We start from the raw sequence: 25095 nt of genomic DNA, 5'->3' as shown, positions 1-25095 counted from the left end.
CAAGGAATGACATTGCATCCAGGCACTTACAGCTCTTTTTGCCCTAATGCCATGACACAAAAGCATAATTTGAAAAAAGTTAGCAGAGGATGGTTTCGATCCATCGACCTCTGGGTTATGGGCCCAGCACGCTTCCGCTGCGCCACTCTGCTGGTTGGAGAACAAGAGCTTTTCTGGGCTTTTACAGCCTACAAACCGACAACCCTAGACCCAGTTTCGAGTGAAGCGGGCAGTAGGCCTTACAAAGCCAAACAACCTGCAACCACGCACTCCCATCCCATGGCCTTTTGCAGACAGGCCTCATTTCTCTAGCTCACACCCTAACTGCCAACACCCCTTCCCCTTCTCTCTCTGTCTCTCTCTCTCTGTCTCTCTCTCTCATTCTCTCTCTCTCGCAAGTAGATACTTTACTTCCCAGGTGCAACAAAACAAGCCTTCTCGAGCTGGCAGATATGGGAAGGAAGGAAGGAAGGGCCAGTTTGGAAACTCAACTCAATTACCATAAATCCCCTGGTAAGGGTTATGGGGGGGAGGAATGAAGTAACTTTGCTTCAGGGAAAGGGCTGCTGCTGCTTCAGCATGTGAGGAGCGCAGCCACACGTTTCACCTTCCTCAGTATGTTGGTTTACAGGATGAGAGAGATCCTGAAACCTCACTCTAATAGGCTGAGGTGCTGTGCTCGGTGGCCTGCTGGGACCTTTGCCCGTCAGGGCAAGGCGAATAGGCCTTTGTCAGGCCTTCGTCAGGTCTTTGTCGGGGAGGGGCCAGGAGCCCTGCTCGCTTCAATCCCCTCACCGATAGACAGTTGCAGAAACTAGGATGCAAGAACATTTCCTGGATGGGGTTTTGATTTTCGCGAAAAGTGTGTCAGCTTTGCTTTCAGCATGAGTCTGATTTCCCAAAAATGCATTTTGAACAATTTAAAGATTTGATCTGCGTTGGCCGGGAATCGAACCCGGGTCAACTGCTTGGAAGGCAGCTATGCTCACCACTATACCACCAACGCCTGCCTGTCTGAGCTCTCTGATGGAGCGCCCCTTAGAAATAAGAATAAGTCATTGGCTGGGAATGAAAAAAGCTTGCGTTTGACGCAGAAGCAGTTCGCATCATGAGGTCTTGCCGGTCAGCCCAACATTTCCCCGGGACCCCTTAAAAAAGGAGCTTGGTTTTAAGTTTGGTTTGATTGAACAGTACATTTTGTTGGCTGGGCTGGGACCCTCTCCTATTTAGCGCAAGAGTGGAACGAGGCAGCAAGTTCAAGGAATGACATTGCATCCAGGCACTTACAGCTCTTTGTGCCCTAATGCCATGACACAAAAACATAATTTGAAAAAACTTAGCAGAGGATGGTTTCGATCCATCGACCTCTGGGTTATGGGCCCAGCACGCTTCCGCTGCGCCACTCTGCTGGTTGGAGAACAAGAGCTTTTCTGGGCTTTTACAGCCTACAAACCGACAACCCTAGACCCAGTTTCGAGTGAAGCGGGCAGTAGGCCTTACAAAGCCAAACAACCTGCAACCACGCACTCCCATCCCATGGCCTTTTGCAGACAGGCCTCATTTCTCTAGCTCACACCCTAACTGCCAACACCCCTTCCCCTTCTCTCTCTGTCTCTCTCTCTCTGTCTCTCTCTCTCATTCTCTCTCTCTCGCAAGTAGATACTTTACTTCCCAGGTGCAACAAAACAAGCCTTCTCGAGCTGGCAGATATGGGAAGGAAGGAAGGAAGGGCCAGTTTGGAAACTCAACTCAATTACCATAAATCCCCTGCTAAGGGTTATGGGAGGGAGGAATGAAGGAACTTTGCTTCAGGGAAAGGGCTGCTGCTGCTTCAGCATGTGAGGAGCGCAGCCACACGTTTCACCTTCCTCAGTATGTTGGTTTACAGGATGAGAGAGATCCTGAAACCTCACTCTAATAGGCTGAGGGGCTGTGCTCGGTGGCCTGCTGGGACCTTTGCCCGTCAGGGCAAGGCGAATAGGCCTTTGTCAGGCCTTCGTCAGGGCTTTGTCGGGGAGGGGCCAGGAGCCCTGCTCGCTTCAATCCCCTCACCGATAGACAGTTGCAGAAACTAGGATGCAAGAACCTTTCCTGGATGGGGTTTTGATTTTCACGAAAAGTGTGTCAGCTTTGCTTTCAGCATGAGTCTGATTTCCAAAAAATGCATTTTGAACAATTTAAAGATTTGATCTGCGTTGGCCGGGAATCGAACCCGGGTCAACTGCTTGGAAGGCAGCTATGCTCACCACTATACCACCAACGCCTGCCTGTCTGAGCTCTCTGATGGAGCGCCCCTTAGAAATAAGAATAAGTCATTGGCTGGGAATGAAAAAAGCTTGCGTTTGACGCAGAAGCAGTTCGCATCATGAGGTCTTGCCGGTCAGCCCAACATTTCCCCGGGACCCCTTAAAAAAGGAGCTTGGTTTTAAGTTTGGTTTGATTGAACAGTACATTTTGTTGGCTGGGCTGGGACCCTCTCCTATTTAGCGCAAGAGTGGAACGAGGCAGCAAGTTCAAGGAATGACATTGCATCCAGGCACTTACAGCTCTTTGTGCCCTAATGCCATGACACAAAAACATAATTTGAAAAAACTTAGCAGAGGATGGTTTCGATCCATCGACCTCTGGGTTATGGGCCCAGCACGCTTCCGCTGCGCCACTCTGCTGGTTGGAGAACAAGAGCTTTTCTGGGCTTTTACAGCCTACAAACCGACAACCCTAGACCCAGTTTCGAGTGAAGCGGGCAGTAGGCCTTACAAAGCCAAACAACCTGCAACCACGCACTCCCATCCCATGGCCTTTTGCAGACAGGCCTCATTTCTCTAGCTCACACCCTAACTGCCAACACCCCTTCCCCTTCTCTCTCTGTCTCTCTCTCTCTGTCTCTCTCTCTCATTCTCTCTCTCTCGCAAATAGATACTTTACTTCCCAGGTGCAACAAAACAAGCATTCTCGAGCTGGCAGATATGGGAAGGAAGGAAGGAAGGGCCAGTTTGGAAACTCAACTCAATTACCATAAATCCCCTGCTAAGGGTTATGGGAGGGAGGAATGAAGGAACTTTGCTTCAGGGAAAGGGCTGCTGCTGCTTCAGCATGTGATGAGCGCAGCCACACGTTTCACCTTCCTCAGTATGTTGGTTTACAGGATGAGAGAGATCCTGAAACCTCACTCTAATAGGCTGAGGTGCTGTGCTCGGTGGCCTGCTGGGACCTTTGCCCGTCAGGGCAAGGCGAATAGGCCTTTGTCAGGCCTTCGTCAGGGCTTTGTCGGGGAGGGGCCAGGAGCCCTGCTCGCTTCAATCCCCTCACCGATAGACAGTTGCAGAAACTAGGATGCAAGAACCTTTCCTGGATGGGGTTTTGATTTTCGCGAAAAGTGTGTCAGCTTTGCTTTCAGCATGAGTCTGATTTCCAAAAAATGCATTTTGAACAATTTAAAGATTTGATCTGCGTTGGCCGGGAATCGAACCCGGGTCAACTGCTTGGTAGGCAGCTATGCTCACCACTATACCACCAACTCCTGCCTGTCTGGACTATCTGATGGAGCGCCCCTTAGAAATAAGAATAAGTCATTGGCTGGGAATGAAAAAAGCTTGCGTTTGACGCAGAAGCAGTTCGCATCATGAGGTCTTGCCGGTCAGCCCAACATTTCCCCGGGACCCCTTAAAAAAGGAGCTTGGTTTTAAGATTGGTTTGATTGAACAGTACATTTTGTTGGCTGGGCTGGGACCCTCTCCTATTTAGCGCAAGAGTGGAACGAGGCAGCAAGTTCAAGGAATGACATTGCATCCAGGCACTTACAGCTCTTTGTGCCCTAATGCCATGACACAAAAACATAATTTGAAAAAACTTAGCAGAGGATGGTTTTGATCCATCGACCTCTGGGTTATGGGCCCAGCACGCTTCCGCTGTGCCACTCTGCTGGCTGGAGAACGAGAGCTTTTCGGGGCTTTTACAGCCTACAAACCGACAACCCTAGACCCAGTTTCGAGTGAAGCGGGCAGTATCCCTTACAAAGCCAAACAACCTGCAACCACGCACTCCCATCCCATGGCCTTTTGCAGACAGGCCTCATTTCTCTAGCTCACACCCTAACTGCCAACACCCCTTCCCCTTCTCTCTCTGTCTCTCTCTCTCTGTCTCTCTCTCTCATTCTCTCTCTCTCGCAAATAGATGCTTTACTTCCCAGGTGCAACAAAACAAGCCTTCTCGAGCTGGCAGATATGGGAAGGAAGGAAGGAAGGGCCAGTTTGGAAACTCAACTCAATTACCATAAATCCCCTGCTAAGGGTTATGGGAGGGAGGAATGAAGGAACTTTGCTTCAGGGAAAGGGCTGCTGCTGCTTCAGCATGTGAGGAGCACAGCCACACGTTTCACCTTCCTCAGTATGTTGGTTTACAGGATGAGAGAGATCCTGAAACCTCACTCTAATAGGCTGAGGTGCTGTGCTCGGTGGCCTGCTGGGACCTTTGCCCGTCAGGGCAAGGCGAATAGGCCTTTGTCAGGCCTTTGTCGGGGAGGGGCCAGGAGCCCTGCTCGCTTCAATCCCCTCACCGATAGACAGTTGCAGAAACTAGGATGCAAGAACCTTTCCTGGATGGGGTTTTGATTTTCACGAAAAGTGTGTCAGCTTTGCTTTCAGCATGAGTCTGATTTCCAAAAAATGCATTTTGAACAATTTAAAGATTTGATCTGCGTTGGCCGGGAATGGAACCCGGGTCAACTGCTTGGAAGGCAGCTATGCTCACCATTATACCACCAACGCCTGCCTGTCTGGGCTATCTGATGGAGCGCCCCTTAGAAATAAGAATAAGTCATTGGCTGGGAATGAAAAAAGCTTGCGTTTGACGCAGAAGCAGTTCGCATCATGAGGTCTTGCCGGTCAGCCCAACATTTCCCCGGGACCCCTTAAAAAAGGAGCTTGGTTTTAAGTTTGGTTTGATTGAACAGTACATTTTGTTGGCTGGGCTGGGACCCTCTCCTATTTAGCGCAAGAGTGGAACGAGGCAGCAAGTTCAAGGAATGACATTGCATCCAGGCACTTACAGCTCTTTTTGCCCTAATGCCATGACACAAAAACATAATTTGAAAAAAGTTAGCAGAGGATGGTTTCGATCCATCGACCTCTGGGTTATGGGCCCAGCACGCTTCCGCTGCGCCACTCTGCTGGTTGGAGAACAAGAGCTTTTCTGGGCTTTTACAGCCTACAAACCGACAACCCTAGACCCAGTTTCGAGTGAAGCGGGCAGTAGGCCTTACAAAGCCAAACAACCTGCAACCACGCACTCCCATCCCATGGCCTTTTGCAGACAGGCCTCATTTCTCTAGCTCACACCCTAACTGCCAACACCCCTTCCCCTTCTCTCTCTGTCTCTCTCTCTCTGTCTCTCTCTCTCATTCTCTCTCTCTCGCAAGTAGATACTTTACTTCCCAGGTGCAACAAAACAAGCCTTCTCGAGCTGGCAGATATGGGAAGGAAGGAAGGAAGGGCCAGTTTGGAAACTCAACTCAATTACCATAAATCCCCTGGTAAGGGTTATGGGGGGGAGGAATGAAGGAACTTTGCTTCAGGGAAAGGGCTGCTGCTGCTTCAGCATGTGAGGAGCGCAGCCACACGTTTCACCTTCCTCAGTATGTTGGTTTACAGGATGAGAGAGATCCTGAAACCTCACTCTAATAGGCTGAGGTGCTGTGCTCGGTGGCCTGCTGGGACCTTTGCCCGTCAGGGCAAGGCGAATAGGCCTTTGTCAGGCCTTCGTCAGGTCTTTGTCGGGGAGGGGCCAGGAGCCCTGCTCGCTTCAATCCCCTCACCGATAGACAGTTGCAGAAACTAGGATGCAAGAACATTTCCTGGATGGGGTTTTGATTTTCGCGAAAAGTGTGTCAGCTTTGCTTTCAGCATGAGTCTGATTTCCCAAAAATGCATTTTGAACAATTTAAAGATTTGATCTGCGTTGGCCGGGAATCGAACCCGGGTCAACTGCTTGGAAGGCAGCTATGCTCACCACTATACCACCAACGCCTGCCTGTCTGAGCTTTCTGATGGAGCGCCCCTTAGAAATAAGAATAAGTCATTGGCTGGGAATGAAAAAAGCTTGCGTTTGACGCAGAAGCAGTTCGCATCATGAGGTCTTGCCGGTCAGCCCAACATTTCCCCGGGACCCCTTAAAAAAGGAGCTTGGTTTTAAGTTTGGTTTGATTGAACAGTACATTTTGTTGGCTGGGCTGGGACCCTCTCCTATTTAGCGCAAGAGTGGAACGAGGCAGCAAGTTCAAGGAATGACATTGCATCCAGGCACTTACAGCTCTTTGTGCCCTAATGCCATGACACAAAAACATAATTTGAAAAAACTTAGCAGAGGATGGTTTCGATCCATCGACCTCTGGGTTATGGGCCCAGCACGCTTCCGCTGCGCCACTCTGCTGGTTGGAGAACAAGAGCTTTTCTGGGCTTTTACAGCCTACAAACCGACAACCCTAGACCCAGTTTCGAGTGAAGCGGGCAGTAGGCCTTACAAAGCCAAACAACCTGCAACCACGCACTCCCATCCCATGGCCTTTTGCAGACAGGCCTCATTTCTCTAGCTCACACCCTAACTGCCAACACCCCTTCCCCTTCTCTCTCTGTCTCTCTCTCTCTGTCTCTCTCTCTCATTCTCTCTCTCTCGCAAGTAGATACTTTACTTCCCAGGTGCAACAAAACAAGCCTTCTCGAGCTGGCAGATATGGGAAGGAAGGAAGGGCCAGTTTGGAAACTCAACTCAATTACCATAAATCCCCTGCTAAGGGTTATGGGGGGGGAGGAATGAAGGAACTTTGCTTCAGGGAAAGGGCTGCTGCTGCTTCAGCATGTGAGGAGCGCAGCCACACGTTTCACCTTCCTCAGTATGTTGGTTTACAGGATGAGAGAGATCCTGAAACCTCACTCTAATAGGCTGAGGTGCTGTGCTCGGTGGCCTGCTGGGACCTTTGCCCGTCAGGGCAAGGCGAATAGGCCTTTGTCAGGCCTTCGTCAGGGCTTTGTCGGGGAGGGGCCAGGAGCCCTGCTCGCTTCAATCCCCTCACCGATAGACAGTTGCAGAAACTAGGATGCAAGAACATTTCCTGGATGGGGTTTTGATTTTCGCGAAAAGTGTGTCAGCTTTGCTTTCAGCATGAGTCTGATTTCCCAAAAATGCATTTTGAACAATTTAAAGATTTGATCTGCGTTGGCCGGGAATCTAACCCGGGTCAACTGCTTGGAAGGCAGCTATGCTCACCACTATACCACCAACGCCTGCCGGTCTGGGCTATCTGATGGAGCGCCCCTTAGAAATAAGAATAAGTCATTGGCTGGGAATGAAAAAAGCTTGCGTTTGACGCAGAAGCAGTTCGCATCATGAGGTCTTGCCGGTCAGCCCAACATTTCCCCGGGACCCCTTAAAAAAGGAGCTTGGTTTTAAGTTTGGTTTGATTGAACAGTACATTTTGTTGGCTGGGCTGGGACCCTCTCCTATTTAGCGCAAGAGTGGAACGAGGCAGCAAGTTCAAGGAATGACATTGCATCCAGGCACTTACAGCTCTTTGTGCCCTAATGCCATGACACAAAAACATAATTTGAAAAAACTTAGCAGAGGATGGTTTCGATCCATCGACCTCTGGGTTATGGGCCCAGCACGCTTCCGCTGCGCCACTCTGCTGGTTGGAGAACAAAAGCTTTTCTGGGCTTTTACAGCCTACAAACCGACAACCCTAGACCCAGTTTCGAGTGAAGCGGGCAGTAGGCCTTACAAAGCCAAACAACCTGCAACCACGCACTCCCATCCCATGGCCTTTTGCAGACAGGCCTCATTTCTCTAGCTCACACCCTAACTGCCAACACCCCTTCCCCTTCTCTCTCTGTCTCTCTCTCTCTGTCTCTCTCTCTCATTCTCTCTCTCTCGCAAGTAGATACTTTACTTCCCAGGTGCAACAAAACAAGCCTTCTCGAGCTGGCAGATATGGGAAGGAAGGAAGGAAGGGCCAGTTTGGAAACTCAACTCAATTACCATAAATCCCCTGCTAAGGGTTATGGGGGGGAGGAATGAAGGAACTTTGCTTCAGGGAAAGGGCTGCTGCTGCTTCAGCATGTGAGGAGCGCAGCCACACGTTTCACCTTCCTCAGTATGTTGGTTTACAGGATGAGAGAGATCCTGAAACCTCACTCTAATAGGCTGAGGTGCTGTGCTCGGTGGCCTGCTGGGACCTTTGCCCGTCAGGGCAAGGCGAATAGGCCTTTGTCAGGCCTTCGTCAGGGCTTTGTCGGGGAGGGGCCAGGAGCCCTGCTCGCTTCAATCCCCTCACCGATAGACAGTTGCAGAAACTAGGATGCAAGAACCTTTCCTGGATGGGGTTTTGATTTTCGCGAAAAGTGTGTCAGCTTTGCTTTCAGCATGAGTCTGATTTCCAAAAAATGCATTTTGAACAATTTAAAGATTTGACGAACCCGGGTCAACTGCTTGGAAGGCAGCTATGCTCACCACTATACCACCAACGCCTGCCTGTCTGAGCTCTCTGATGGAGCGCCCCTTAGAAATAAGAATAAGTCATTGGCTGGGAATGAAAAAAGCTTGCGTTTGACGCAGAAGCAGTTCGCATCATAAGGTCTTGCCGGTCAGCCCAACATTTCCCCGGGACCCCTTAAAAAAGGAGCTTGGTTTTAAGTTTGGTTTGATTGAACAGTACATTTTGTTGGCTGGGCTGGGACCCTCTCCTATTTAGCGCAAGAGTGGAACGAGGCAGCAAGTTCAAGGAATGACATTGCATCCAGGCACTTACAGCTCTTTGTGCCCTAATGCCATGACACAAAAACATAATTTGAAAAAACTTAGCAGAGGATGGTTTCTATCCATCGACCTCTGGGTTATGGGCCCAGCACGCTTCCGCTGCGCCACTCTGCTGGTTGGAGAACAAGAGCTTTTCTGGGCTTTTACAGCCTACAAACCGACAACCCTAGACCCAGTTTCGAGTGAAGCGGGCAGTAGGCCTTACAAAGCCAAACAACCTGCAACCACGCACTCCCATCCCATGGCCTTTTGCAGACAGGCCTCATTTCTCTAGCTCACACCCTAACTGCCAACACCCCTTCCCCTTCTCTCTCTGTCTCTCTCTCTCTGTCTCTCTCTCTCATTCTCTCTCTCTCGCAAATAGATACTTTACTTCCCAGGTGCAACAAAACAAGCATTCTCGAGCTGGCAGATATGGGAAGGAAGGAAGGAAGGGCCAGTTTGGAAACTCAACTCAATTACCATAAATCCCCTGCTAAGGGTTATGGGAGGGAGGAATGAAGGAACTTTGCTTCAGGGAAAGGGCTGCTGCTGCTTCAGCATGTGAGGAGCGCAGCCACACGTTTCACCTTCCTCAGTATGTTGGTTTACAGGATGAGAGAGATCCTGAAACCTCACTCTAATAGGCTGAGGTGCTGTGCTCGGTGGCCTGCTGGGACCTTTGCCCGTCAGGGCAAGGCGAATAGGCCTTTGTCAGGCCTTCGTCAGGGCTTTGTCGGGGAGGGGCCAGGAGCCCTGCTCGCTTCAATCCCCTCACCGATAGACAGTTGCAGAAACTAGGATGCAAGAACCTTTCCTGGATGGGGTTTTGATTTTCGCGAAAAGTGTGTCAGCTTTGCTTTCAGCATGAGTCTGATTTCCAAAAAATGCATTTTGAACAATTTAAAGATTTGATCTGCGTTGGCCGGGAATCGAACCCGGGTCAACTGCTTGGTAGGCAGCTATGCTCACCACTATACCACCAACTCCTGCCTGTCTGGACTATCTGATGGAGCGCCCCTTAGAAATAAGAATAAGTCATTGGCTGGGAATGAAAAAAGCTTGCGTTTGACGCAGAAGCAGTTCGCATCATGAGGTCTTGCCGGTCAGCCCAACATTTCCCCGGGACCCCTTAAAAAAGGAGCTTGGTTTTAAGATTGGTTTGATTGAACAGTACATTTTGTTGGCTGGGCTGGGACCCTCTCCTATTTAGCGCAAGAGTGGAACGAGGCAGCAAGTTCAAGGAATGACATTACATCCAGGCACTTACAGCTCTTTGTGCCCTAATGCCATGACACAAAAACATAATTTGAAAAAACTTAGCAGAGGATGGTTTTGATCCATCGACCTCTAGGTTATGGGCCCAGCACGCTTCCGCTGTGCCACTCTGCTGGCTGGAGAACGAGAGCTTTTCGGGGCTTTTACAGCCTACAAACCGACAACCCTAGACCCAGTTTCGAGTGAAGCGGGCAGTATCCCTTACAAAGCCAAACAACCTGCAACCACGCACTCCCATCCCATGGCCTTTTGCAGACAGGCCTCATTTCTCTAGCTCACACCCTAACTGCCAACACCCCTTCCCCTTCTCTCTCTGTCTCTCTCTCTCTGTCTCTCTCTCTCATTCTCTCTCTCTCGCAAATAGATGCTTTACTTCCCAGGTGCAACAAAACAAGCCTTCTCGAGCTGGCAGATATGGGAAGGAAGGAAGGAAGGGCCAGTTTGGAAACTCAACTCAATTACCATAAATCCCCTGCTAAGGGTTATGGGAGGGAGGAATGAAGGAACTTTGCTTCAGGGAAAGGGCTGCTGCTGCTTCAGCATGTGAGGAGCACAGCCACACGTTTCACCTTCCTCAGTATGTTGGTTTACAGGATGAGAGAGATCCTGAAACCTCACTCTAATAGGCTGAGGTGCTGTGCTCGGTGGCCTGCTGGGACCTTTGCCCGTCAGGGCAAGGCGAATAGGCCTTTGTCAGGCCTTTGTCGGGGAGGGGCCAGGAGCCCTGCTCGCTTCAATCCCCTCACCGATAGACAGTTGCAGAAACTAGGATGCAAGAACCTTTCCTGGATGGGGTTTTGATTTTCACGAAAAGTGTGTCAGCTTTGCTTTCAGCATGAGTCTGATTTCCAAAAAATGCATTTTGAACAATTTAAAGATTTGATCTGCGTTGGCCGGGAATGGAACCCGGGTCAACTGCTTGGAAGGCAGCTATGCTCACCATTATACCACCAACGCCTGCCTGTCTGGGCTATGTGATGGAGCGCCCCTTAGAAATAAGAATAAGTCATTGGCTGGGAATGAAAAAAGCTTGCGTTTGACGCAGAAGCAGTTCGCATCATGAGGTCTTGCCGGTCAGCCCAACATTTCCCCGGGACCCCTTAAAAAAGGAGCTTGGTTTTAAGTTTGGTTTGATTGAACAGTACATTTTGTTGGCTGGGCTGGGACCCTCTCCTATTTAGCGCAAGAGTGGAACGAGGCAGCAAGTTCAAGGAATGACATTGCATCCAGGCACTTACAGCTCTTTTTGCCCTAATGCCATGACACAAAAACATAATTTGAAAAAAGTTAGCAGAGGATGGTTTCGATCCATCGACCTCTGGGTTATGGGCCCAGCACGCTTCCGCTGCGCCACTCTGCTGGTTGGAGAACAAGAGCTTTTCTGGGCTTTTACAGCCTACAAACCGACAACCCTAGACCCAGTTTCGAGTGAAGCGGGCAGTAGGCCTTACAAAGCCAAACAACCTGCAACCACGCACTCCCATCCCATGGCCTTTTGCAGACAGGCCTCATTTCTCTAGCTCACACCCTAACTGCCAACACCCCTTCCCCTTCTCTCTCTGTCTCTCTCTCTCTGTCTCTCTCTCTCATTCTCTCTCTCTCGCAAGTAGATACTTTACTTCCCAGGTGCAACAAAACAAGCCTTCTCGAGCTGGCAGATATGGGAAGGAAGGAAGGAAGGGCCAGTTTGGAAACTCAACTCAATTACCATAAATCCCCTGGTAAGGGTTATGGGGGGGAGGAATGAAGGAACTTTGCTTCAGGGAAAGGGCTGCTGCTGCTTCAGCATGTGAGGAGCGCAGCCACACGTTTCACCTTCCTCAGTATGTTGGTTTACAGGATGAGAGAGATCCTGAAACCTCACTCTAATAGGCTGAGGTGCTGTGCTCGGTGGCCTGCTGGGACCTTTGCCCGTCAGGGCAAGGCGAATAGGCCTTTGTCAGGCCTTCGTCAGGTCTTTGTCGGGGAGGGGCCAGGAGCCCTGCTCGCTTCAATCCCCTCACCGATAGACAGTTGCAGAAACTAGGATGCAAGAACATTTCCTGGATGGGGTTTTGATTTTCGCGAAAAGTGTGTCAGCTTTGCTTTCAGCATGAGTCTGATTTCCCAAAAATGCATTTTGAACAATTTAAAGATTTGATCTGCGTTGGCCGGGAATCGAACCCGGGTCAACTGCTTGGAAGGCAGCTATGCTCACCACTATACCACCAACGCCTGCCTGTCTGAGCTCTCTGATGGAGCGCCCCTTAGAAATAAGAATAAGTCATTGGCTGGGAATGAAAAAAGCTTGCGTTTGACGCAGAAGCAGTTCGCATCATGAGGTCTTGCCGGTCAGCCCAACATTTCCCCGGGACCCCTTAAAAAAGGAGCTTGGTTTTAAGTTTGGTTTGATTGAACAGTACATTTTGTTGGCTGGGCTGGGACCCTCTCCTATTTAGCGCAAGAGTGGAACGAGGCAGCAAGTTCAAGGAATGACATTGCATCCAGGCACTTACAGCTCTTTGTGCCCTAATGCCATGACACAAAAACATAATTTGAAAAAACTTAGCAGAGGATGGTTTCGATCCATCGACCTCTGGGTTATGGGCCCAGCACGCTTCCGCTGCGCCACTCTGCTGGTTGGAGAACAAGAGCTTTTCTGGGCTTTTACAGCCTACAAACCGACAACCCTAGACCCAGTTTCGAGTGAAGCGGGCAGTAGGCCTTACAAAGCCAAACAACCTGCAACCACGCACTCCCATCCCATAGCCTTTTGCAGACAGGCCTCATTTCTCTAGCTCACACCCTAACTGCCAACACCCCTTCCCCTTCTCTCTCTGTCTCTCTCTCTCTGTCTCTCTCTCTCATTCTCTCTCTCTCGCAAGTAGATACTTTACTTCCCAGGTGCAACAAAACAAGCCTTCTCGAGCTGGCAGATATGGGAAGGAAGGAAGGAAGGGCCAGTTTGGAAACTCAACTCAATTACCATAAATCCCCTGCTAAGGGTTATGGGAGGGAGGAATGAAGGAACTTTGCTTCAGGGAAAGGGCTGCTGCTGCTTCAGCATGTGAGGAGCGCAGCCACACGTTTCACCTTCCTCAGTATGTTGGTTTACAGGATGAGAGAGATCCTGAAACCTCACTCTAATAGGCTGAGGTGCTGTGCTCGGTGGCCTGCTGGGACCTTTGCCGGTCAGGGCAAGGCGAATAGGCCTTTGTCAGGCCTTCGTCAGGGCTTTGTCGGGGAGGGGCCAGGAGCCCTGCTCGCTTCAATCCCCTCACCGATAGACAGTTGCAGAAACTAGGATGCAAGAACCTTTCCTGGATGGGGTTTTGATTTTCGCGAAAAGTGTGTCAGCTTTGCTTTCAGCATGAGTCTGATTTCCAAAAAATGCATTTTGAACAATTTAAAGATTTGATCTGCGTTGGCCGGGAATCGAACCCGGGTCAACTGCTTGGAAGGCAGCTATGCTCACCACTATACCACCAACGCCTGCCTGTCTGAGCTCTCTGATGGAGCGCCCCTTAGAAATAAGAATAAGTCATTGGCTGGGAATGAAAAAAGCTTGCGTTTGACGCAGAAGCAGTTCGCATCATGAGGTCTTGCCGGTCAGCCCAACATTTCCCCGGGACCCCTTAAAAAAGGAGCTTGGTTTTAAGTTTGGTTTGATTGAACAGTACATTTTGTTGGCTGGGCTGGGACCCTCTCCTATTTAGCGCAAGAGTGGAACGAGGCAGCAAGTTCAAGGAATGACATTGCATCCAGGCACTTACAGCTCTTTGTGCCCTAATGCCATGACACAAAAACATAATTTGAAAAAACTTAGCAGAGGATGGTTTCGATCCATCGACCTCTGGGTTATGGGCCCAGCACGCTTCCGCTGTGCCACTCTGCTGGCTGGAGAACGAGAGCTTTTCGGGGCTTTTACAGCCTACAAACCGACAACCCTAGACCCAGTTTCGAGTGAAGCGGGCAGTATCCCTTACAAAGCCAAACAACCTGCAACCACGCACTCCCATCCCATGGCCTTTGGCAGACAGGCCTCATTTCTCTAGCTCACACCCTAACTGCCAACACCCCTTCCCCTTCTCTCTCTGTCTCTCTCTCTCTCTGTCTCTCTCTCTCATTCTCTCTCTCTCGCAAATAGATACTTTACTTCCCAGGTGCAACAAAACAAGCCTTCTCGAGCTGGCAGATATGGGAAGGAAGGAAGGAAGGGCCAGTTTGGAAACTCAACTCAATTACCATAAATCCCCTGCTAAGGGTTATGGGAGGGAGGAATGAAGGAACTTTGCTTCAGGGAAAGGGCTGCTGCTGCTTCAGCATGTGAGGAGCACAGCCACACGTTTCACCTTCCTCAGTATGTTGGTTTACAGGATGAGAGAGATCCTGAAACCTCACTCTAATAGGCTGAGGTGCTGTGCTCGGTGGCCTGCTGGGACCTTTGCCCGTCAGGGCAAGGCGAATAGGCCTTTGTCAGGCCTTTGTCGGGGAGGGGCCAGGAGCCCTGCTCGCTTCAATCCCCTCACCGATAGACAGTTGCAGAAACTAGGATGCAAGAACCTTTCCTGGATGGGGTTTTGATTTTCACGAAAAGTGTGTCAGCTTTGCTTTCAGCATGAGTCTGATTTCCAAAAAATACATTTTGAACAATTTAAAGATTTGATCTGCGTTGGCCGGGAATCGAACCCGGGTCAACTGCTTGGAAGGCAGCTATGCTCACCACTATACCACCAACGCCTGCCTGTCTGGGCTATGTGATGGAGCGCCCCTTAGAAATAAGAATAAGTCATTGGCTGGGAATGAAAAAAGCTTGCGTTTGACGCAGAAGCAGTTCGCATCATGAGGTCTTGCCGGTCAGCCCAACATTTCCCCGGGACCCCTTAAAAAAGGAGCTTGGTTTTAAGTTTGGTTTGATTGAACAGTACATTTCGTTGGCTGGGCTGGGACCCTCTCCTATTTAGCGCAAGAGTGGAACGAGGCAGCAAGTTCAAGGAATGACATTGCATCCAGGCACTTACAGCTCTTTGTGCCCTAATGCCATGACACAAAAACATAATTTGAAAAAACTTAGCAGAGGATGGTTTCTATCCATCGACCTCTGGGTTATGGGCCCAGCACGCTTCCGCTGCGCCACTCTGCTGGTTGGAGAACAAGAGCTTTTCTGGGCTTTTACAGCCTACAAACCGACAACCCTAGACCCAGTTTCGAGTGAAGCGGGCAGTAGGCCTTACAAAGCCAAACAACCTGCAACCACGCACTCCCATCCCATGGCCTTTTGCAGACAGGCCTCATTTCTCTAGCTCACACCCTAACTGCCAACACCCCTTCCCCTTCTCTCTCTGTCTCTCTCTCTCTCTGTCTCTCTCTCTCATTCTCTCTCTCTCGCAAATAGATACTTTACTTCCCAGGTGCAACAAAACAAGCCTTCTCGAGCTGGCAGATATGGGAAGGAAGGAAGGGCCAGTTTGGAAACTCAACTCAATTACCATAAATCCCCTGCTAAGGGTTATGGGAGGGAGGAATGAAGGAACTTTGCTTCAGGGAAAGGGCTGCTGCTGCTTCAGCATGTGAGGAGCACAGCCACACGTTTCACCTTCCTCAGTATGTTGGTTTACAGGATGAGAGAGATCCTGAAACCTCACTCTAATAGGCTGAGGTGCTGTGCTCGGTGACCTGCTGGGACCTTTGCCCGTCAGGGCAAGGCGAATAGGCCTTTGTCAGGCCTTTGTCGGGGAGGGGCCAGGAGCCCTGCTCGCTTCAATCCCCTCACCGATAGACAGTTGCAGAAACTAGGATGCAAGAACCTTTCCTGGATGGGGTTTTGATTTTCACGAAAAGTGTGTCAGCTTTGCTTTCAGCATGAGTCTGATTTCCAAAAAATGCATTTTGAACAATTTAAAGATTTGATCTGCGTTGGCCGGGAATCGAACCCGGGTCAACTGCTTGGAAGGCAGCTATGCTCACCACTATACCACCAACGCCTGCCTGTCTGGGCTATCTGATGGAGCGCCCCTTAGAAATAAGAATAAGTCATTGGCTGGGAATGAAAAAAGCTTGCGTTTGACGCAGAAGCAGTTCGCATCATGAGGTCTTGCCGCTCAGCCCAACATTTCCCCGGGACCCCTTAAAAAAGGAGCTTGGTTTTAAGTTTGGTTTGATTGAACAGTACATTTTGTTGGCTGGGCTGGGACCCTCTCCTATTTAGCGCAAGAGTGGAACGAGGTAGCAAGTTCAAGGAATGACATTGCATCCAGGCACTTACAGCTCTTTGTGCCCTAATGCCATGACACAAAAACATAATTTGAAAAAACTTAGCAGAGGATGGTTTCGATCCATCGACCTCTGGGTTATGGGCCCAGCACTGGGCCCAGCACGCTTCCGCTGCGCCACTCTGCTGGTGGGAGAACAAGAGCTTTTCTGGGCTTTTACAGCCTACAAACCGACAACCCTAGACCCAGTTTCGAGTGAAGCGGGCAGTAGGCCTTACAAAGCCAAACAACCTGCAACCACGCACTCCCATCCCATGGCCTTTTGCAGACAGGCCTCATTTCTCTAGCTCACACCCTAACTGCCAACACCCCTTCCCCTTCTCTCTCTGTCTCTCTCTCTCTGTCTCTCTCTCTCTCATTCTCTCTCTCTCGCAAATAGATACTTTACTTCCCAGGTGCAACAAAACAAGCCTTCTCGAGCTGGCAGATATGGGAAGGAAGGAAGGAAGGGCCAGTTTGGAAACTCAACTCAATTACCATAAATCCCCTGCTAAGGGTTATGGGAGGGAGGAATGAAGGAACTTTGCTTCAGGGAAAGGGCTGCTGCTGCTTCAGCATGTGAGGAGCGCAGCCACATGTTTCACCTTCCTCAGTATGTTGGTTTAAAGGATGAGAGAGATCCTGAAACCTCACTCTAATAGGCTGAGGTGCTGTGCTCGGTGGCCTGCTGGGACCTTGGCCCGTCAGGGCAAGGCGAATAGGCCTTTGTCAGGCCTTTGTCGGGGAGGGGCCAGGAGCCCTGCTCGCTTCAATCCCCTCACCGATAGACAGTTGCAGAAACTAGGATGCAAGAACCTTTCCTGGATGGGGTTTTGATTTTCACGAAAAGTGTGTCAGCTTTGCTTTCAGCATGAGTCTGATTTCCAAAAAATGCATTTCGAACAATTTAAAGATTTGATCTGCTTTGGCCGGGAATCCAACCCGGGTCAACTGCTTGGAAGGCAGCTATGCTCACCACTATACCACCAACGCCTGCCTGTCTGGGCTATGTGATGGAGCGCCCCTTAGAAATAAGAATAAGTCATTGGCTGGGAATGAAAAAAGCTTGCGTTTGACGCAGAAGCAGTTCGCATCATGAGGTCTTGCCGGTCAGCCCAACATTTCCCCGGGACCCCTTAAAAAAGGAGCTTGGTTTTAAGTTTGGTTTGATTGAACAGTACATTTTGTTGGCTGGGCTGGGACCCTCTCCTATTTAGCGCAAGAGTGGAACGAGGCAGCAAGTTCAAGGAATGACATTGCATCCAGGCACTTACAGCTCTTTGTGCCCTAATGCCATGACACAAAAACATAATTTGAAAAAACTTAGCAGAGGATGGTTTCGATCCATCGACCTCTGGGTTATGGGCCCAGCACACTTCCGCTGCGCCACTCTGCTGGTTGCAGAACAAGAGCTTTTCTGGGCTTTTACAGCCTACAAACCGACAACCCTAGACCCAGTTTCGAGTGAAGCGGGCAGTAGGCCTTACAAAGCCAAACAACCTGCAACCACGCACTCCCATCCCATGGCCTTTTGCAGACAGGCCTCATTTCTCTAGCTCGCACCCTAACTGCCAACACCCCTTCCCCTTCTCTCTCTGTCTCTCTCTCTCTCTGTCTCTCTCTCTCATTCTCTCTCTCTCGCAAATAGATACTTTACTTCCCAGGTGCAACAAAACAAGCCTTCTCGAGCTGGCAGATATGGGAAGGAAGGAAGGAAGGGCCAGTTTGGAAACTCAACTCAATTACCATAAATCCCCTGCTAAGGGTTATGGGAGGGAGGAATGAAGGAACTTTGCTTCAGGGAAAGGGCTGCTGCTGCTTCAGCATGTGAGGAGCGCAGCCACACGTTTCACCTTCCTCAGTATGTTGGTTTACAGGATGAGAGAGATCCTGAAACCTCACTCTAATAGGCTGAGGTGCTGTGCTCGGTGGCCTGCTGGGACCTTGGCCCGTCAGGGCAAGGCGAATAGGCCTTTGTCAGGCCTTCGTCAGGGCTTTGTCGGGGAGGGGCCAGGAGCCCTGCTCGCTTCAATCCCCTCACCGATAGACAGTTGCAGAAACTAGGATGCAAGAACCTTTCCTGGATGGGGTTTTGATTGTCACGAAAAGTGTGTCAGCTTTGCTTTCAGCATGAGTCTGATTTCCAAAAAATGCATTTTGAACAATTTAAAGATTTGATCTGCGTTGGCCGGGAATCGAACCCGGGTCAACTGCTTGGAAGGCAGCTATGCTCACCACTATACCACCAACGCCTGCCTGTCTGGGCTATCTGATGGAGCGCCCCTTAGAAATAAGAATAAGTCATTGGCTGGGAATGAAAAAAGCTTGCGTTTGACGCAGTAGCAGTTCGCATCATGAGGTCTTGCCGGTCAGCCCAACATTTCCCCGGGACCCCTTAAAAAAGGAGCTTGGTTTTAAGTTTGGTTTGATTGAACAGTACATTTTGTTGGCTGGGCTGGGACCCTCTCCTATTTAGCGCAAGAGTGGAACGCGGCAGCAAGTTCAAGGAATGACATTGCATCCAGGCACTTACAGCTCTTTGTGCCCTAATGCCATGACACAAAAACATAATTTGAAAAAACTTAGCAGAGGATGGTTTCGATCCATCGACCTCTGGGTTATGGGCCCAGCACGCTTCCGCTGCGCCACTCTGCTGGTTGGAGAACAAGAGCTTTTCTGGGCTTTTACAGCCTACAAACCGACAACCCTAGACCCAGTTTCGAGTGAAGCGGGCAGTAGGCCTTACAAAGCCAAACAACCTGCAACCACGCACTCCCATCCCATGGCCTTTTGCAGACAGGCCTCATTTCTCTAGCTCACACCCTAACTGCCAACACCCCTTCCCCTTCTCTCTCTGTCTCTCTCTCTCTGTCTCTCTCTCTCATTCTCTCTCTCTCGCAAATAGATACTTTACTTCCCAGGTGCAACAAAACAAGCCTTCTCGAGCTGGCAGATATGGGAAGGAAGGAAGGAAGGGCCAGTTTGGAAACTCAACTCAATTACCATAAATCCCCTGCTAAGGGTTATGGGAGGGAGGAATGAAGGAACTTTGCTTCAGGGAAAGGGCTGCTGCTGCTTCAGCATGTGAGGAGCACAGCCACACGTTTCACCTTCCTCAGTATGTTGGTTTACAGGATGAGAGAGATCCTGAAACCTCACTCTAATAGGCTGAGGTGCTGTGCTCGGTGGCCTGCTGGGACCTTTGCCCGTCAGGGCAAGGCGAATAGGCCTTTGTCAGGCCTTTGTCGGGGAGGGGCCAGGAGCCCTGCTCGCTTCAATCCCCTCACCGATAGACAGTTGCAGAAACTAGGATGCAAGAACCTTTCCTGGATGGGGTTTTGATTTTCACGAAAAGTGTGTCAGCTTTGCTTTCAGCATGAGTCTGATTTCCAAAAAATGCATTTTGAACAATTTAAAGATTTGATCTGCGTTGGCCGGGAATGGAACCCGGGTCAACTGCTTGGAAGGCAGCTATGCTCACCACTATACCACCAACGCCTGCCTGTCTGGGCTATCTGATGGAGCGCCCCTTAGAAATAAGAATAAGTCATTGGCTGGGAATGAAAAAAGCTTGCGTTTGACGCAGAAGCAGTTCGCATCATGAGGTCTTGCCGGTCAGCCCAACATTTCCCCGGGACCCCTTAAAAAAGGAGCTTGGTTTTAAGTTTGGTTTGATTGAACAGTACATTTTGTTGGCTGGGCTGGGACCCTCTCCTATTTAGCGCAAGAGTGGAACGAGGCAGCAAGTTCAAGGAATGACATTGCATCCAGGCACTTACAGCTCTTTGTGCCCTAATGCCATGACACAAAAACATAATTTGAAAAAACTTAGCAGAGGATGGTTTCGATCCATCGACCTCTGGGTTATGGGCCCAGCACGCTTCCGCTGCGCCACTCTGCTGGTTGGAGAACAAGAGCTTTTCTGGGCTTTTACAGCCTACAAACCGACAACCCTAGACCCAGTTTCGAGTGAAGCGGGCAGTAGGCCTTACAAAGCCAAACAACCTGCAACCACGCACTCCCATCCCATGGCCTTTTGCAGACAGGCCTCATTTCTCTAGCTCACACCCTAACTGCCAACACCCCTTCCCCTTCTCTCTCTGTCTCTCTCTCTCTGTCTCTCTCTCTCATTCTCTCTCTCTCACAAATAGATACTTTACTTCCCAGGTGCAACAAAACAAGTCTTCTCGAGCTGGCAGATATGGGAAGGAAGGAAGGAAGGGCCAGTTTGGAAACTCAACTCAATTACCATAAATCCCCTGCTAAGGGTTATGGGAGGGAGGAATGAAGGAACTTTGCTTCAGGGAAAGGGCTGCTGCTGCTTCAGCATGTGAGGAGCGCAGCCACACGTTTCACCTTCCTCAGTATGTTGGTTTACAGGATGAGAGAGATCCTGAAACCTCACTCTAATAGGCTGAGGGGCTGTGCTCGGTGGCCTGCTGGGACCTTTGCCCGTCAGGGCAAGGCGAATAGGCCTTTGTCAGGCCTTCGTCAGGGCTTTGTCGGGGAGGGGCCAGGAGCCCTGCTCGCTTCAATCCCCTCACCGATAGACAGTTGCAGAAACTAGGATGCAAGAACCTTTCCTGGATGGGGTTTTGATTTTCACGAAAAGTGTGTCAGCTTTGCTTTCAGCATGAGTCTGATTTCCAAAAAAAGCATTTTGAACAATTTAAAGATTTGATCTGCGTTGGCAGGGAATGGAACCCGGGTCAACTGCTTGGAAGGCAGCTATGCTCACCACTATACCACCAACGCCTGCCTGTCTGGGCTATCTGATGGAGCGCCCCTTAGAAATAAGAATAAGTCATTGGCTGGGAATGAAAAAAGCTTGCGTTTGACGCAGAAGCAGTTCGCATCATGAGGTCTTGCCGGTCAGCCCAACATTTCCCCGGGACCCCTTAAAAAAGGAGCTTGGTTTTAAGTTTGGTTTGATTGAACAGTACATTTTGTTGGCTGGGCTGGGACCCTCTCCTATTTAGCGCAAGAGTGGAACGAGGCAGCAAGTTCAAGGAATGACATTGCATCCAGGCACTTACAGCTCTTTGTGCCCTAATGCCATGACACAAAAACATAATTTGAAAAAACTTAGCAGAGGATGGTTTCGATCCATCGACCTCTGGGTTATGGGCCCAGCACGCTTCCGCTGCGCCACTCTGCTGGTTGGAGAACAAGAGCTTTTCTGGGCTTTTACAGCCTACAAACCGACAACCCTAGACCCAGTTTCGAGTGAAGCGGGCAGTAGGCCTTACAAAGCCAAACAACCTGCAACCACGCACTCCCATCCCATGGCCTTTTGCAGACAGGCCTCATTTCTCTAGCTCACACCCTAACTGCCAACACCCCTTCCCCTTCTCTCTCTGTCTCTCTCTCTCTGTCTCTCTCTCTCATTCTCTCTCTCTCGCAAGTAGATACTTTGCTTCCCAGGTGCAACAAAACAAGCCTTCTCGAGCTGGCAGATATGGGAAGGAAGGAAGGGCCAGTTTGGAAACTCAACTCAATTACCATAAATCCCCTGCTAAGGGTTATGGGGGGGGAGGAATGAAGGAGCTTTGCTTCAGGGAAAGGGCTGCTGCTGCTTCAGCATGTGAGGAGCGCAGCCACACGTTTCACCTTCCTCAGTATGTTGGTTTACAGGATGAGAGAGATCCTGAAACCTCACTCTAATAGGCTGAGGTGCTGTGCTCGGTGGCCTGCTGGGACCTTTGCCCGTCAGGGCAAGGCGAATAGGCCTTTGTCAGGCCTTCGTCAGGGCTTTGTCGGGGAGGGGCCAGGAGCCCTGCTCGCTTCAATCCCCTCACCGATAGACAGTTGCAGAAACTAGGATGCAAGAACATTTCCTGGATGGGGTTTTGATTTTCGCGAAAAGTGTGTCAGCTTTGCTTTCAGCATGAGTCTGATTTCCCAAAAATGCATTTTGAACAATTTAAAGATTTGATCTGCGTTGGCCGGGAATCTAACCCGGGTCAACTGCTTGGAAGGCAGCTATGCTCACCACTATACCACCAACGCCTGCCGGTCTGGGCTATCTGATGGAGCGCCCCTTAGAAATAAGAATAAGTCATTGGCTGGGAATGAAAAAAGCTTGCGTTTGACGCAGAAGCAGTTCGCATCATGAGGTCTTGCCGGTCAGCCCAACATTTCCCCGGGACCCCTTAAAAAAGGAGCTTGGTTTTAAGTTTGGTTTGATTGAACAGTACATTTTGTTGGCTGGGCTGGGACCCTCTCCTATTTAGCGCAAGAGTGGAACGAGGCAGCAAGTTCAAGGAATGACATTGCATCCAGGCACTTACAGCTCTTTGTGCCCTAATGCCATGACACAAAAACATAATTTGATAAAACTTAGCAGAGGATGGTTTCGATCCATCGACCTCTGGGTTATGGGCCCAGCACGCTTCCGCTGCGCCACTCTGCTGGTTGGAGAACAAGAGCTTTTCTGGGCTTTTACAGCCTACAAACCGACAACCCTAGACCCAGTTTCGAGTGAAGCGGGCAGTAGGCCTTACAAAGCCAAACAACCTGCAACCACGCACTCCCATCCCATGGCCTTTTGCAGACAGGCCTCATTTCTCTAGCTCACACCCTAACTGCCAACACCCCTTCCCCTTCTCTCTCTGTCTCTCTCTCTCTGTCTCTCTCTCTCATTCTCTCTCTCTCGCAAGTAGATACTTTACTTCCCAGGTGCAACAAAACAAGCCTTCTCGAGCTGGCAGATATGGGAAGGAAGGAAGGAAGGGCCAGTTTGGAAACTCAACTCAATTACCATAAATCCCCTGCTAAGGGTTATGGGGGGGAGGAATGAAGGAACTTTGCTTCAGGGAAAGGGCTGCTGCTGCTTCAGCATGTGAGGAGCGCAGCCACACGTTTCACCTTCCTCAGTATGTTGGTTTACAGGATGAGAGAGATCCTGAAACCTCACTCTAATAGGCTGAGGTGCTGTGCTCGGTGGCCTGCTGGGACCTTTGCCCGTCAGGGCAAGGCGAATAGGCCTTTGTCAGGCCTTCGTCAGGGCTTTGTCGGGGAGGGGCCAGGAGCCCTGCTCGCTTCAATCCCCTCACCGATAGACAGTTGCAGAAACTAGGATGCAAGAACCTTTCCTGGATGGGGTTTTGATTTTCGCGAAAAGTGTGTCAGCTTTGCTTTCAGCATGAGTCTGATTTCCAAAAAATGCATTTTGAACAATTTAAAGATTTGATCTGCGTTGGCCGGGAATCGAACCCGGGTCAACTACTTGGAAGGCAGCTATGCTCACCACTATACCACCAACGCCTGCCTGTCTGAGCTCTCTGATGGAGCGCCCCTTAGAAATAAGAATAAGTCATTGGCTGGGAATGAAAAAAGCTTGCGTTTGACGCAGAAGCAGTTCGCATCATGAGGTCTTGCCGGTCAGCCCAACATTTCCCCGGGACCCCTTAAAAAAGGAGCTTGGTTTTAAGTTTGGTTTGATTGAACAGTACATTTTGTTGGCTGGGCTGGGACCCTCTCCTATTTAGCGCAAGAGTGGAACGAGGCAGCAAGTTCAAGGAATGACATTGCATCCAGGCACTTACAGCTCTTTGTGCCCTAATGCCATGACACAAAAACATAATTTGAAAAAACTTAGCAGAGGATGGTTTCGATCCATCGACCTCTGGGTTATGGGCCCAGCACGCTTCCGCTGTGCCACTCTGCTGGCTGGAGAACGAGAGCTTTTCGGGGCTTTTACAGCCTACAAACCGACAACCCTAGACCCAGTTTCGAGTGAAGCGGGCAGTATCCCTTACAAAGCCAAACAACCTGCAACCACGCACTCCCATCCCATGGCCTTTTGCAGACAGGCCTCATTTCTCTAGCTCACACCCTAACTGCCAACACCCCTTCCCCTTCTCTCTCTGTCTCTCTCTCTCTGTCTCTCTCTCTCATTCTCTCTCTCTCGCAAATAGATGCTTTACTTCCCAGGTGCAACAAAACAAGCCTTCTCGAGCTGGCAGATATGGGAAGGAAGGAAGGAAGGGCCAGTTTGGAAACTCAACTCAATTACCATAAATCCCCTGCTAAGGGTTATGGGAGGGAGGAATGAAGGAACTTTGCTTCAGGGAAAGGGCTGCTGCTGCTTCAGCATGTGAGGAGCACAGCCACACGTTTCACCTTCCTCAGTATGTTGGTTTACAGGATGAGAGAGATCCTGAAACATCACTCTAATAGGCTGAGGTGCTGTGCTCGGTGGCCTGCTGGGACCTTTGCCCGTCAGGGCAAGGCGAATAGGCCTTTGTCAGGCCTTTGTCGGGGAGGGGCCAGGAGCCCTGCTCGCTTCAATCCCCTCACCGATAGACAGTTGCAGAAACTAGGATGCAAGAACCTTTCCTGGATGGGGTTTTGATTTTCACGAAAAGTGTGTCAGCTTTGCTTTCAGCATGAGTCTGATTTCCAAAAAATGCATTTTGAACAATTTAAAGATTTGATCTGCGTTGGCCGGGAATGGAACCCGGGTCAACTGCTTGGAAGGCAGCTATGCTCACCATTATACCACCAACGCCTGCCTGTCTGGGCTATCTGATGGAGCGCCCCTTAGAAATAAGAATAAGTCATTGGCTGGGAATGAAAAAAGCTTGCGTTTGACGCAGAAGCAGTTCGCATCATGAGGTCTTGCCGGTCAGCCCAACATTTCCCCGGGACCCCTTAAAAAAGGAGCTTGGTTTTAAGTTTGGTTTGATTGAACAGTACATTTTGTTGGCTGGGCTGGGACCCTCTCCTATTTAGCGCAAGAGTGGAACGAGGCAGCAAGTTCAAGGAATGACATTGCATCCAGGCACTTACAGCTCTTTTT

The 25095-nt window shown here is 50.1% G+C and overlaps 22 non-coding genes across 22 annotated transcripts; all 22 read right to left on the bottom strand.

Moving 5' to 3' along the window:
• Window positions 1-80: 80 nt before the first annotated feature.
• Window positions 81-152, bottom strand: TRNAM-CAU (transfer RNA methionine (anticodon CAU)). The gene has a single exon. It is a non-coding gene; the product is annotated as a tRNA-Met (tRNA).
• A 782-nt stretch (window positions 153-934) lies between these two features.
• TRNAG-UCC (transfer RNA glycine (anticodon UCC)) lies at window positions 935-1006 on the bottom strand. Its single transcript has one exon. It is a non-coding gene; the product is annotated as a tRNA-Gly (tRNA).
• A 331-nt stretch (window positions 1007-1337) lies between these two features.
• On the bottom strand, window positions 1338-1409 carry TRNAM-CAU (transfer RNA methionine (anticodon CAU)). The gene has a single exon. It is a non-coding gene; the product is annotated as a tRNA-Met (tRNA).
• A 782-nt stretch (window positions 1410-2191) lies between these two features.
• On the bottom strand, window positions 2192-2263 carry TRNAG-UCC (transfer RNA glycine (anticodon UCC)). The gene has a single exon. It is a non-coding gene; the product is annotated as a tRNA-Gly (tRNA).
• Window positions 2264-2594: 331 nt separating this feature from the next.
• Window positions 2595-2666, bottom strand: TRNAM-CAU (transfer RNA methionine (anticodon CAU)). Its single transcript has one exon. It is a non-coding gene; the product is annotated as a tRNA-Met (tRNA).
• A 782-nt stretch (window positions 2667-3448) lies between these two features.
• On the bottom strand, window positions 3449-3520 carry TRNAG-ACC (transfer RNA glycine (anticodon ACC)). Its single transcript has one exon. It is a non-coding gene; the product is annotated as a tRNA-Gly (tRNA).
• A 1577-nt stretch (window positions 3521-5097) lies between these two features.
• TRNAM-CAU (transfer RNA methionine (anticodon CAU)) lies at window positions 5098-5169 on the bottom strand. The gene has a single exon. It is a non-coding gene; the product is annotated as a tRNA-Met (tRNA).
• Window positions 5170-5951: 782 nt separating this feature from the next.
• TRNAG-UCC (transfer RNA glycine (anticodon UCC)) lies at window positions 5952-6023 on the bottom strand. Its single transcript has one exon. It is a non-coding gene; the product is annotated as a tRNA-Gly (tRNA).
• A 331-nt stretch (window positions 6024-6354) lies between these two features.
• TRNAM-CAU (transfer RNA methionine (anticodon CAU)) lies at window positions 6355-6426 on the bottom strand. Its single transcript has one exon. It is a non-coding gene; the product is annotated as a tRNA-Met (tRNA).
• Window positions 6427-7608: 1182 nt separating this feature from the next.
• On the bottom strand, window positions 7609-7680 carry TRNAM-CAU (transfer RNA methionine (anticodon CAU)). The gene has a single exon. It is a non-coding gene; the product is annotated as a tRNA-Met (tRNA).
• A 2021-nt stretch (window positions 7681-9701) lies between these two features.
• TRNAG-ACC (transfer RNA glycine (anticodon ACC)) lies at window positions 9702-9773 on the bottom strand. Its single transcript has one exon. It is a non-coding gene; the product is annotated as a tRNA-Gly (tRNA).
• Window positions 9774-11350: 1577 nt separating this feature from the next.
• Window positions 11351-11422, bottom strand: TRNAM-CAU (transfer RNA methionine (anticodon CAU)). The gene has a single exon. It is a non-coding gene; the product is annotated as a tRNA-Met (tRNA).
• A 782-nt stretch (window positions 11423-12204) lies between these two features.
• Window positions 12205-12276, bottom strand: TRNAG-UCC (transfer RNA glycine (anticodon UCC)). Its single transcript has one exon. It is a non-coding gene; the product is annotated as a tRNA-Gly (tRNA).
• A 331-nt stretch (window positions 12277-12607) lies between these two features.
• Window positions 12608-12679, bottom strand: TRNAM-CAU (transfer RNA methionine (anticodon CAU)). Its single transcript has one exon. It is a non-coding gene; the product is annotated as a tRNA-Met (tRNA).
• Window positions 12680-13461: 782 nt separating this feature from the next.
• Window positions 13462-13533, bottom strand: TRNAG-UCC (transfer RNA glycine (anticodon UCC)). The gene has a single exon. It is a non-coding gene; the product is annotated as a tRNA-Gly (tRNA).
• A 1176-nt stretch (window positions 13534-14709) lies between these two features.
• On the bottom strand, window positions 14710-14781 carry TRNAG-UCC (transfer RNA glycine (anticodon UCC)). Its single transcript has one exon. It is a non-coding gene; the product is annotated as a tRNA-Gly (tRNA).
• Window positions 14782-15953: 1172 nt separating this feature from the next.
• Window positions 15954-16025, bottom strand: TRNAG-UCC (transfer RNA glycine (anticodon UCC)). The gene has a single exon. It is a non-coding gene; the product is annotated as a tRNA-Gly (tRNA).
• A 2447-nt stretch (window positions 16026-18472) lies between these two features.
• Window positions 18473-18544, bottom strand: TRNAG-UCC (transfer RNA glycine (anticodon UCC)). Its single transcript has one exon. It is a non-coding gene; the product is annotated as a tRNA-Gly (tRNA).
• Window positions 18545-18875: 331 nt separating this feature from the next.
• On the bottom strand, window positions 18876-18947 carry TRNAM-CAU (transfer RNA methionine (anticodon CAU)). Its single transcript has one exon. It is a non-coding gene; the product is annotated as a tRNA-Met (tRNA).
• Window positions 18948-20121: 1174 nt separating this feature from the next.
• TRNAM-CAU (transfer RNA methionine (anticodon CAU)) lies at window positions 20122-20193 on the bottom strand. Its single transcript has one exon. It is a non-coding gene; the product is annotated as a tRNA-Met (tRNA).
• Window positions 20194-21378: 1185 nt separating this feature from the next.
• Window positions 21379-21450, bottom strand: TRNAM-CAU (transfer RNA methionine (anticodon CAU)). Its single transcript has one exon. It is a non-coding gene; the product is annotated as a tRNA-Met (tRNA).
• A 1182-nt stretch (window positions 21451-22632) lies between these two features.
• On the bottom strand, window positions 22633-22704 carry TRNAM-CAU (transfer RNA methionine (anticodon CAU)). The gene has a single exon. It is a non-coding gene; the product is annotated as a tRNA-Met (tRNA).
• Window positions 22705-25095: the final 2391 nt, after the last annotated feature.

This window comes from Ambystoma mexicanum, chromosome 6q (genome assembly GCF_040938575.1).
Source record: "Ambystoma mexicanum isolate Mex_15411 chromosome 6q, UKY_AmexF1_1, whole genome shotgun sequence".
In the NCBI taxonomy this organism is placed as follows: Eukaryota; Metazoa; Chordata; class Amphibia; order Caudata; family Ambystomatidae; genus Ambystoma; species Ambystoma mexicanum.
Note: the sequence above shows the minus strand (reverse complement) of the source record. Positions and strands in the feature narration are given on the sequence as shown.